Source organism: Oncorhynchus masou, chromosome 13, assembly GCF_036934945.1.
Source record: "Oncorhynchus masou masou isolate Uvic2021 chromosome 13, UVic_Omas_1.1, whole genome shotgun sequence".
In the NCBI taxonomy this organism is placed as follows: Eukaryota; Metazoa; Chordata; class Actinopteri; order Salmoniformes; family Salmonidae; genus Oncorhynchus; species Oncorhynchus masou.
The window spans coordinates 76,010,142-76,022,605 of record NC_088224.1 but is presented as its reverse complement, the minus strand read 5'-3'; the positions used below and the strand labels follow the sequence as shown (position 1 = coordinate 76,022,605).

Sequence of the window (12,464 nt, the reverse complement as noted above, 5' to 3'; positions counted from 1 at the left end):
AACCCCTCTGAATCAGAGAGGTGTGGGGGGCTGCCATAATCAACATCCACGTTTTCGGCACATGGGTAGAACAACAGATTTTTACCTTGTCAGCTCAGGGATTCAATCCAGCAACCTTCAGTTACTGGCCCAACACTCTAACCACTAAACTACCTGCTATCTGTCATTCATCATTTGGTCAGATATACTTCGATGTTTAGTGTCAGCATTTGTTGCTGGCATCTCATGCCTAAACTTGCAAATCTTGCCAATTAAAAAATTATTAAAGTAGTTGACAATATCAGTCAGTTTTGTAGTGAATGAGCCACCTGATTCAATGAATGATGGCGCTGAGTTTGCCTTTTTTCCCAACATTTCATTGAAGGTGATCCATAGCTTTTTACTATTATTCTTTATGTAATTTATCTTTGTTTAATAGTGTATTTTATTCTTATTTTTATTAATTTTAGTCACGTGATTTCTCAATTTGCAGTACTTTTGCCAATCGGTTGTGCAGCCAGACTTATTTGCCATTGCTTTTGCCTCATCCCTCTCAACCATACATTTTTTTCAATTCTTCATCAATCCACTGGGATTGAACAGTTTTTACAGTTGTTTTCTTAATGGGTCCGTGCATATTAGTAACTGGGATAAGCAATTTCATTAATGTGTCAAGTGCAGCGTCTGTTTGCTCCTCATTACACATCACAGACCAGCAAATATTCTTCACATCAGCAACATATGAATCACTACAAAACTTATTGTATGACCTCTTATACACTATATTAGGCCCAACCTTTGTAACTGTGGTTTTCCTATATATGGCTACTATATTGTGACACTACATCCGATGGATCTTGATAATACTTTCAAGCACATTTCTGCAGCATTAGCAAAGATGTGATCAATACATGTTGATGATTTCATTCCTGTGCTGTTTGTAACTACCCTGATAGTTTGACTGATAACCTGAACCAGGTTGCAGGCACTGGTTACAGTTTGAAGCTTTTTCTTGAGTGGGCAGCTTATTAATAGCCAGTCAATATTTAAATCACCCAGAAAATAGACCTCTCTGTTAATATCACATACATTATCAAACATTTCACACGTTTTCCAGAAACTGACTGTTAGCACTTGGTGGTCTATAGCAGCTTCCCATAAGAATGGATTTTAGGTGAGGCAGATTGACCTGCAGCCATATTACTTCAACAGTATGATATCCTCTAATCTTTACAGGAATGTGGTTCTGAATATAAACAGCAACACCTCCACAACTGGCATTTCTGTCTTTTCTGTAAATGTTATAACATTGTATTGCTACCACTGAAACTCACTTAGACAATACCTTTGATGATACAGAGAGTCAGAATATGAATGTAATCTGTAACTAAAAAGTTATTAATTTCATTAACCTTGTTATTCAAGCTAGAGATGTTAACGTGTTTTGTTTCGAAAAGGTATCGAAATTGTCAACAAAAGTTACACTCATTGACCTGCAATAATCACATAGCCAGTTGTAAAGAGAACAAATCCTGCTAAATGTTCATGTTACTGTCACGACTTCCACTGAAGTCGGTAGCTCTCCTTGTTCGGGCGGCGGTCGGCGTCACCGGCCATCTAGCCATCGTCGATCCACCTTTCATTTTCCATTTGTTTTGTCTTGTCTTCCCCCACACCTGGTTCAAATTCCATAATTACATGTTTGTGTATTTAACCCTCTGTTTCCCCCATGTCCTTGTCCAGGAATGTTTATTGTAAGTGTATGTGCACAATATTGCTGGCGTGCGAAGGGGTTTTGTCCCATTGTATCTATTGTTTTTGTTCACAGTGATTTTTTTCTTATTTAACTGTGCCGTTGTAACACAGTCTTTGCTCTCCTGCACCTGACTTCTCTGCCGCCAGTACGCACTCCTTACAGTTACACTCAATGCCACGATTCAGAGAGGGCGCAAGGCCAGATATGATGGGTCTTTTGTTACTGTCTAGCAGAGAGTCAATCAGCTCTTTGAAATCCAGTTTCAGCTGTTCAGAGCTGCCCTTCATGATGTCATTAAAACCCACATGGACTACGATAGAATTGATGTCCATGTTCTGGCATAGTACATTCGGGAGCAGCATAGTTATGTTTTTTACTCGAGCTCCGGGATAAGAAATTGTTTTTGCACCAGGAACAGTTACATTTCTTACCATGATGCTGCCCAAGGATGAAGACATCCACCCACTTCCACGTTTCATAACATGGTGCAGGCCTCTGACAGATGGAGAAACCCGCTCGATCCAGAGCAGGGAAAGAAGGTTGCTGACGTTGTAAGGGAAGGAGTCGGCTCAGTGGCCGCAGACACAGGTACCCAGAGCCACGAAGCTGCAGGAAGGCTCCAGGGCATTGTTATTCACAATACCAGGATATGTATATTTATATTAGGTTCAGTATGAGCTGACAGCACTACTAATGCTGTGTGAGGCGAGGCTCTGAGAGGGGGCATGGCATTATGGCTGTGTCTGGGAGCCACGGGCCGATGGGTTCGTTGGGCGGCCTCAACGTTATGCTGTAATTTTATCACAGGTGAAGGATTCAGAACGGGAGAGAGGGAGTGAGTGGCCGTCCGGCAGGCAGACAGGTAGAAGCTGGAAGCCACAGTGAAAAATCTCTTCCCGTCTCCCACTTGTCAGGACTGGACTAGCGAGCCAGTGGAAAGCGGGCAGCGGAGAGGAGAGAATGAGACAATCGACTAGGACGGGTGTTTTTTCTGCACTCCTTTTCCCAAGTGTAACTGCCCCACTCCACAGCATTAATCAGGGCTGGGGTGACAGTGACAGGGAGCCAGCCAGCACAACTGCTGATCTGTCACTGCGGAGAGGCAAATGACAGCGGTGACTTTGAGCATCCTGCAGGAAGGACAGACACAGACACTCTACACACCATTCTACTGTTAAAAAGGAGATTCCCTCCCCTCTGAAGGCTCTCACTCTGACTGCATAACAGAAGAGATGGGAAGTACCATGGACATTGTGTCTCTCACCATGGAATTCACATTAAGCAACATTCACATTTGACCAAAATGACTCCATATGAAGGAGTACTTCAAATGTAGGTATTTTGGTTTGTCAATATTTCAGTTTTAAATCTGAAATGAAATACCCCCCCCCCATTCAACACAAGGCCTGTTTTTTCCCCCTGTGGCACTGTTGTGTCTGCTTTCTTACCTGAGGTGCGTTCAACAAGGGAAATAGTTTTGCGAACGTTGGGCAACATCAGCTTACATATTCCATTTGTTTTGTGTTAGCCACGACCGTTCGAGAAGATAGTGTGCGACGAACGTAAGTGTCTGTTTGCCTCTAAGCTGCCGCTAAAAATAATCAAGTGGCCATGTAGACTTTATACTATATTTAGTTGGAATAGCTAAGTCGTTTTCAGTTTTAATACTGTTGCTAAAAAGCAACAGTAAAAAAAAACAGTAATCCTTACAAAAAGTAGATGTTTGATGTTTCACTGTAACATTTTGGAATGTTGATTCAAATTGTTACTCTGGCAACATGTTCGCTGCAAACAGGTTTGTTGCAAAATATCTGTAGGTATGAGTGTTCATAGCCTTTCATAGACGTATGGAGGTTGCTTGGGCAACAGTCATTTTGCAGGGTCACCCTTCCAAAACTTGTGTTGTTGATATGAGTGAAGCCTTGGTGGGTGGCCGAGGAAAGGGCAACACCAATGTAGAACTGTCAAAGTAAACCAACTGATCAGATTACTCAAAATCACCATCGTAACAGTGAAACCGCATCCTCCATATCTGTATCTATAACTACACAACATTTTCAGGATTCAGACTTATATGAACTGTACAGTAGTAGGTATGAATGATGTGACTGCCCTCTGGGAGGCACTAACAGGCCCCCCAATGGTGGAACAAACTCCCTCACGACGCCAGGACAGCGGAGTCAATCACCACCTTCCGGAGACACCTGAAACCCCAACTCTTCAAGGAATACCTAGGATAAGATAAGTAATCCTTCTCACCACCCCCCCCCTTAATGATTTAGATGCACTATTGTAAAGTGGCTGTTCCACTGGATGTCAGAAGGTGAATTCACCAATTTGTAAGTCGCTCTGGATAAGAGCGTCTGCTAAATGACTTAAATGTAAATGTAAATGTAAAACTAAATGGTTGATCAGGTTTTTGTACTAGAGATGATGGAAGTGTCCATGTTTGTCAAGTCATGTTATGGAGACATACTAAATTACAGCTCATATATAAAAGGGCACACAAGTGTCTGCCTGTCTGTCTGGAAAATACAGTGTTTCTCATCCCTAGGAAACGGGAGGGTGAGAAGGGGGGAGAGGAGGGAACTAGGAAGGGAGTACGGCCCTTGGCCCTAGTAGACTTAAGCCCTTTGCCTCTGTTCCTCTTCCTACTCGATTTGCTTCCTGATTTGTCTTGCTTTTACTGGAATCAGTACTGTATTCCTGCCCCTGATCACTTCTCTCCTGCAGCCTGTTTCCTCTGTTTGCACACCTCAGGCATTCATTCACGAATGAGTTTCCTTGCTTTGTGACAAGTGAAGGCATGCTGCCAATTGCTCATCCACTCACAAACACTTAGACATCAGAGACTTTACGGCACAGGCCTTCCTGAATCAGAGATGTAAAGGACCTGTATAGCTGTACCTTAAACACCTCCCTCTATCACTCTATCCTACCACACACACACACACACACACACACTTGCCATTTTCTGGTGAGAATCAGAAATTGGGGCATTTTATTTGCTCAAAACAGCTTAGTTCGTGGTAAATTACATTGCAAGGATGTCTACATCCATAATTACTTCATTCATATCATTTCAAGTTGAATGACAGTCCTTGACCAAAAGGAATGCGGTTGGCAATGCTAATTATAGGATGAGAGAGAGTGTGACATTCAATGTCTCGGAGAAGAGCCAAGGAGGTGCATTGTAACCTACTCATTTCGAAGGAGAGAAGCAGGGGTAAAAAACAACCATGCAAATAATTATCAATAAGTTCCAACTGTATAAGTAATCATGGAAAATAACTATCTTATGTTAGAAATATTGATTGCAATGCCTCTATTCATTTTCAAAGAAGTATGGGGGATTCATAATGTTCAGAACATGATTTATTCTCTTTAATATTACATAATTATCTTTCAATTCTTACAAAAAATACAAATTGCATAGGCACAATCCTGACACTTTTATAATAATAAGTTGCTTTCTGAGATGTGTGCTGCCGGGGAAGGAAACACTATGATTCTCTCATTGAGAAAACAGTCATCTTTCTCATGCTCTGTTTTAAGACTAAACTCATACAGCTCATTCAGGTGTCTTTTTATTACATTATATTCTGAATTACAAACACATGTTGAAATGTTAAACACATTCCATTTACTTTTAGAGACTATTGGATGTAAAATGTATACTGTATTCTAAAAACCTCTGCTGTAACATTTCATTTCAACAATACTTTTGTCAATCTGTTTATCTGTTTAAACAAGTGTAAGACATTACTAAGAAATCCACTTGCAAAGCCAAATAGCCTAAGCCATCATTGCAGTCCCATACAGACAGTACATATATAGACATAACGTTGGTGCCCTCCAGTAGAGTTCATGTCTTGGGTTCACTCAGAGTCAGTACATTGTAAGGAACTGTTGGTAGCCAGCTGATCCTTGCAGGTAACCCGACTTCCACTTGAAGGGCACGGCAGGATAGGAGTCTGAGAAGCTGTCAGTGTGGTACAGATGACAGGTGGCCCTCATTCCAAATGGGTACCCTGACCCCCATCTCCACTCACAGCTGCTGAAGTACAGGGGGCTGCTCAAGTCCTCTTGAGGGTGTGAGGGTGTGTAGAGCTGGGTCCCAGTGGGGGCGAAGTGGGCATAGGATGGGGAGGGCAAGTACGATGGGCTGGGGTGTCCCCCTCCTGATGTGTCTGTATAGAGCTGGAGCTCTGGAAGCAGAGTGATGGGAGACTTGTGGGCACCATGATCCAGATGGGACTGCTGGTGGTGTTGAGGCTTACACTGCAGACAGTTGGTCTCCACCGGGGTCTGGAGGCCCCTGTCTCTCTCTCTCTGTCCTTCCCCAGGTCCAGCATGGCCTCTCCAATCCCAGCCGAGGGCTGCTCTCTGAGGCATTCTGTGTGGGTGCAGGGTGTTTGTCCTCCTGGCAGGGTGCTAGGGCTGGGGTGGGAGAGCAGGAAGCCTGTCAGCGAAGAGATGTGATTGATGGCATGCCTCAGAGTGGCAATCTTGGACAGCCGTTTGCCATTGAGGTCATGTTTGAGCACAATGAGCGGCGCATTGAATGACTGGTTGTGGTCCAGGATGCATTTATGCTCACGAACATTGGCATCCACAAGGCGGGGCGGGACTTGGAGCGGACGGGGCGACTGGGTCTCTTCTCATCCTGGCAGCTGCCGGCCGTGCCCCCTCGCTCTCTGGAGAAGACTTCTTTGAAACAGCCTCACTGTCCTCGCTGCCACTGTCCTCCTCTTCCTCCTCCAGACCCAGCAGACTCCCCTCTTGCTCCTCCTCAGAGAACTCTGACTGTAAGAATGGCGTGACTGCTCATGGCTGGCCTGGTGCCCCCACTCCCCCTGTGTACTGTACTCTGAGAAGACAGGCTCAGGTCTGTCACTGGTGCCTCATTCTGCAGACACTGCAGATGTTTATCTTCTAAGCTGAAGTAAAACTAGTGAAGTTCCAAGTTCCTGTCCTATCCTACGTGACTCCAATGCTCGGCAGACAGTGCTAGTGTTTAGCCATACCTCAAGCCCAAATCTTTCTACTGTCTCTTAGCTCCTTTCAGTGACTCAGTCCATACCTCTGGCTGGCTGGCAGGCAGGCCTCTGACAGGCAAGAGGAGCTTTTAAAGACTTGTCTTTTTGTATGTGTCACATTGTAGGAAGGTCTGCCTAAAAGCATAGTTGTATTCTGTTTCCAAGGGCCCTGGAGGCAAACAGGAGAAAGATTAGTCAATTGCTCCCCCCCCCCCCACACACACCCCCCTCCCCAGTCATGCAGGATCTCCCCCGCTTCTAAGGTGCATTATTAGCATGATCAGTGTCATAATGGAACATGAACATGTGATGATAAGTGGCAGTATTACAACGTTGTGAAAAAAACATGGTATGTTGGCGGATGGAAGCCATTTGTGACATTTCTGGAATATTTCAGTAGAAATACTTTCTTAAATGTTATCTTAAAAATAATGAGTACCCCAAAAATAATGTTGCGTAGAAGACATTTGTGAAATTTCTGTAGGCTAATGTTTGAGTATGAAGGTCTTGACAGATAGGAATGCTATCTTAAAAACAACGAGTCATGTTTTAGGTCTCATTAATATATTTTTTTAGGACTGAGAATGCATTGCAGAAGTAGCCATTGTGATTCACTAAGTCTCGCCTGCCAGGAATCTCAAACACACAGTTGTTGAAAGAGATTAACATATAATTCCTCTTTACACCTTATAGCTGAGAAAAGAGAGTAAAAGCACTTATCATCACGTGTAAAGCTATATCTACGGCAACAATTAGCCTATTATTAATATTATTAATATTAATTAGTTCTATTGAGTGATTCTTACCTTGCCATGGCTGGACTAAGGTACAGTGTAATTTGGATGTCTAGGTTGGGTGTTGGGTCATTGTCCTGTTGAAAAACAAAAGACAGTCCCACTAAGCGCAAACCAGATGGGATGGCGTATCGCTGCAGAATGCTGTGGTAGCTATGCTGGTTACGTGTGCCTTCAATTCTAAACACAGTCAGCTCCGGTTACACGGACATGGTGAGAGCAATGTGTTTCCCCCATTTTAACTCAACAGTAAAAGGCTGATAGTTATTGTTGGTGGGAAAAAAAGTTGTTTAGGTGAGAATTATAACATCACCCTTCCTTTTCTTGTTCTGCAATTAATGCATAATGTACTGGTTTCTTAAACACAGGTCTGCACACTCTTGCATGGTGTGCTCTCTATAATTTAAAATGAGTTGTAAAAGCAGGAACTTTCCATGCTAATCATAGGTTGGGTTTTGAAAATGTGGGTCACAACTTCACAATTCCAGTCATAGTTTCCCTAAAGACTGTTATGCCCATGTCTTCATATGTTATCAATGTTTACCCATAACAATATGACCTTCTCAGTCACAATGACGTCAGTGTTAGACTTTACCCTCTCTTTTCCATGATTCCTATTACTCACATATCTTTCTTTGGCCCCTTTGTTTGATTGCAGACGAGGATCCTCTCAAAATGGTCCTCGTCTGAGATCTGAGGGGAGGGGGGGGGGGGATACAAAACATATGAAACATTCCACAATCATCTAATAAAACTATCCATCTGCTGCCATAATTATCTTTTTTATCAGCGTTATTTTTATCCATCATTCTCCCTCACTTTTTACGTCATCAGCCACCACTAGTTTGATGTCATCTTAGCAGAATGATCCCAGGAGAATCTGAAGAATCTACTTGGTTAGCCATGTCCTGGACTAACAGAGTCCTTTGGGTGAGAGGAAATGAAAGGGAGGATGTAGGACCTGTACAGGTAGAGTGTCTGATGAACAAGTCGGAGATAATGCAAGACTATTTGAGGACTTTGAGCGTGGGAACTGAAGCTCAGTGTTTTGGCAGGACTGGCTCGCTGGAGTCTGAGAGAACACAGTGGGAACTAGGCATCATACAGTAGCCTAATCTTGTGAAGTAGGTTTTGGTGCAACTTTAAGCTTGCCTTATTATACTAGGCAAGTTGTCATACATTCTACATAGCTTCTCTATTCTTAGTGTGTGAGACAACAACTATTTTAAATAATAAACTGTGAGGCTAGTGTAGGCATAGTGGCCTAGGCTTTGACCAAAATCTACCTTTGGTCAAGAGGTAGCCTTTGAGCAAGACACTTCACCTTAATTGTTCCACCTTAAATCATAGCATTATTTACGCCCTCTAAACCAACTGAGATTGCCAGTTCAAGTGGACTCAAATCAAATTATGATCAATCGATTGTTTCATTTTTCACAAGGGGTTAGAAAGAGTAATGTCAGCAGAGTTACTGGAGCTGCTGTCCCAAGCAATCTTAAATTATGAGGACAGACTCTGGGAGATGAGAAGCAAGTACAGGGAGTGAATGTTTAATAAATAATGGACAGGAACAAAACAAGGACAGCGTCTGGACAGCGGAAACAAAACATAATTAATGCAGAAACGTGAAAGGAAGTGACAGATATAGGGGAGGCAATCAATAAAGTAATAGAGTCCAGGTGAGTCCCATGAAGCACTGATGCGCGTAACGATGGTGACAGGTGTGCGTAATTATGGGCCGCCTGGCGCCCTTGAGCGCCAGAGAGGGGTAGCAGGAGCAGGCGTGACAGTATCCTCCCCATCTAGGGGCGCCACCTGGCGTCCCACCTGGGCGAGCCGGACGAGTCAGCTGAGGCGTGGAAGCCCGATGTCACGACTGTCCTGATCAAGTCAGGTTACAGGAAACCACAACCCTACAGATTATCTCTCAACCCCGACAGAGGAGGAGAGATCTAGGAGTCTGAAGATGTGGGGGGTTTTATGACCCCTCACACCCCTGGTAAATCCCAGGCCACAGACAAATTCCTTTTGTCCTGTTACTATGGAGAACCAGCCTCAGAACATTAAACATGAAATAAAGAGACTTTGGAACAATGGTTTCCGTCAGCCACAATGGTGGTCATGACGATAGATGGATTATGAAAATGTATGTCATTTTTGTTTTGTTATTAAAGGTTAATAGATGACGTTATTAAGAAAACATTGTAACGTCAACAGTTTACCTAGTATATGTTTGATGTTTATACATTGTACGTTGTATGGAAAATGTCCAAATCAAAGAGAATGTTTTGGTAAAGATGAAATGTGAAGGTAGTTCAAATTGGATTTGAGTAAAATCTAGACCTTGCCTCTTAACGAGGTACGCCCAGAGAATTTCCCTAAAGGCGGTTACGCCCACATCTGACACGAGGGTATTAAACCTGTGAGTAAAGAATTTACAGATGAGACTAAGTGACCCAAGCTGCAGCCAAGGTCGAAAAAGTCAACGAACCCAAAACGTAACACAAGTTTGAAGAAAGAAATATTTTTCTACCCAAGCTACGGATGAGTAGCTGTGTCTAAGCGGATGAATTCAAGTCGAACCATCTAGCCTCCACCTCCCATCAAATTGTGGTATCTACACTGTTTCATTCCTACGCTGTGATCTCTGAGCTACAGAGCTGTCTGTCCTCAGAAGAGCCCTTCCAGAACAAGGGCGAGGGAACAGACTCCTAAGCCAAAAGGACACTGACATCGTGAGGATGACCAGAGAGGTGCGCCGGAGAAGTGCGTCATTGAGCAGCCTGAACGGTCCACGCGGAGAATCCACAGACACCTTCCCCACGTAATTACATCATTATATTCGACCCATAAGAGCGGCAGTTTGGGGCAAGGCTAGGGTTAGAATAAGAATAGCTGACAAATTCAGACTTTAAAAAAAAACTCTTTTAAATCCCCATTTTGGGTAACACACGCCATAGTGTGTTGGCCCGTTATACTAATTCTAATCAATAGCCTATAATGTGTTTTGTCTATGTGTATCTTATCATCATTTTAGCTTTCTCGTAAATAAATACTCAACTAAGATTGGTGTGGTACGAACTCATTGGTGTGACCAGGTTCCGTGCAGATTCCCGGATTATGCGACATTCAGAACGAGACTGTAGAGGTAACTGGTTAATTAGCGGCTGTTGTAAAATCAATATTCTGATATTCTTTGAGTTAATTTGGGAAATAGAAATTCAATAAAAACTAATTTTCCCATGGTGCCCCAGGTTAATGAGTTAATCATTGCTTGATTCAATTAATCACGCAATTAGAAACCTTTAATCATTCGATGAGCAACAGTCGTCACATTAACTAATACAACGTCGCGACACCGACGAGCCGGGATGGGAGCCTGATGAGCTGGCTGAGGTGTGGGAGCCCGACGAGCCGGGATGGGAGCCTGATGAGCTGGCTGAGGTGTGGGAGCCCGACGAGCCGGCTGAGACAAATGTCAGCAGAGTTACTGGAGCTGCTGTTCCAAGCCATCTTAAATGTTAGCGGAGTTACTGGAGCTGCTGCCCCAAGCCATCATAAATGTTAGCGGGTTTACTGGAGCTGCTGCCCCAAGCCATCATAAATGTTAGCGGGGTTACTGGAGCTGCTGCCCCAAGCCATCTTAAATGTCAGCGGAGTTACTGGAGCTGCTGCCTCAAGCCATCATAAATGTTAGCGGGGTTACTGGAGCTGCTGCCCCAAGCCATCTTAAATGTCAGCGGAGTTACTGGAGCTGCTGCCTCAAGCCATCTTAAATGTCAGCGTGGTTACTGGAGCTGCTGCCCCAAGCCATCTTAAATGTCAACAGAGTTACTGGAGCTGCTGCCTCAAGCCATCTTAAATGTCAGCGTGGTTACTGGAGCTGCTGCCCCAAGCCATCTTAAATGTCAACAGAGTTACTGGAGCTGCTGCCCCAAGCCATCTTAAATGTCAACAGAGTTACTGGAGCTGCTGCCCCAAGCCATCTTAAATGTCAACAGAGTTACTGGAGCTGCTGCCCCAAGCCATCTTATTTGTAAGGAAACTGACATACAGAGCCAGTGAATTATGGTTTGCACTAATAGCTCCGTTCTCTCGTCCACTTGTGGGGTGGTAATTTACTCCGTGAGAAATCGTAAGCGTCTGATCCCCTCCGTCAGCGTGTCACACCTTGTGTTTGTAATTACAGCACCAGGTAGTCCGGCACTGTCTTTGAGTAATTTGTAACGGAAAGGATTTGGGGCTAGCACAGCACAGTGTGCTGAGTCATGTAGCCTATAGTCCTACATATGTAGGATCTTAATTTGAGCCAGTTTGCTACAGCAGGAAAATAATCCTGCAGCAACAGGAAATGTGAATTAATATGTGGATTTTAATTCATGGACATTTTTGTAGGGGTTAATACAATTTTCGTAAGGGAAAATGAAGTCAAAAAATTCTACGTGGAAATAAACCTTTTTAAAAGCCTTTTTAAACCTCAAATACACTACATGTTTTAAAAGTCCTGCTTTGCAGGGTGATCAATTTAAGATCCTACATCCGTATAGTGCACAAATAGGCTTCCTCAGAGGCCTGGGTTTTATAGCAGAGCTTGACAGATTTATGGTCCGAACACAAAAAGCTTTGACTGTAGTTTGAAACAACCCTTGGCCCAGTGTTTCTGACAGGTGACAAAACACCAGCAATTATCTCTCGCCATGAATAACATATATTTCTTTACCAATACATATTTACACAGGTGGTCATTTGAGATAATAAGCAAGGAGGAAGACTTGTGGTCCAGTATGTTGACTGAATGGTGAAGGAATTTTCACACTACTTTGAGAACAGATTTTTTATAATCTATTTGTAATCTAGCAAAGGAAGAAAAACAGTTTCCAGTGAAAACGTGTATTA

At 43.4% G+C, this 12,464-nt stretch overlaps 1 pseudogene; it reads right to left on the bottom strand.

The window, feature by feature from the left end:
* Positions 1 to 5,623: 5,623 nt before the first annotated feature.
* LOC135551540 (class A basic helix-loop-helix protein 9-like) lies at positions 5,624 to 6,566 on the bottom strand (annotated as a pseudogene).
* Positions 6,567 to 12,464: the final 5,898 nt, after the last annotated feature.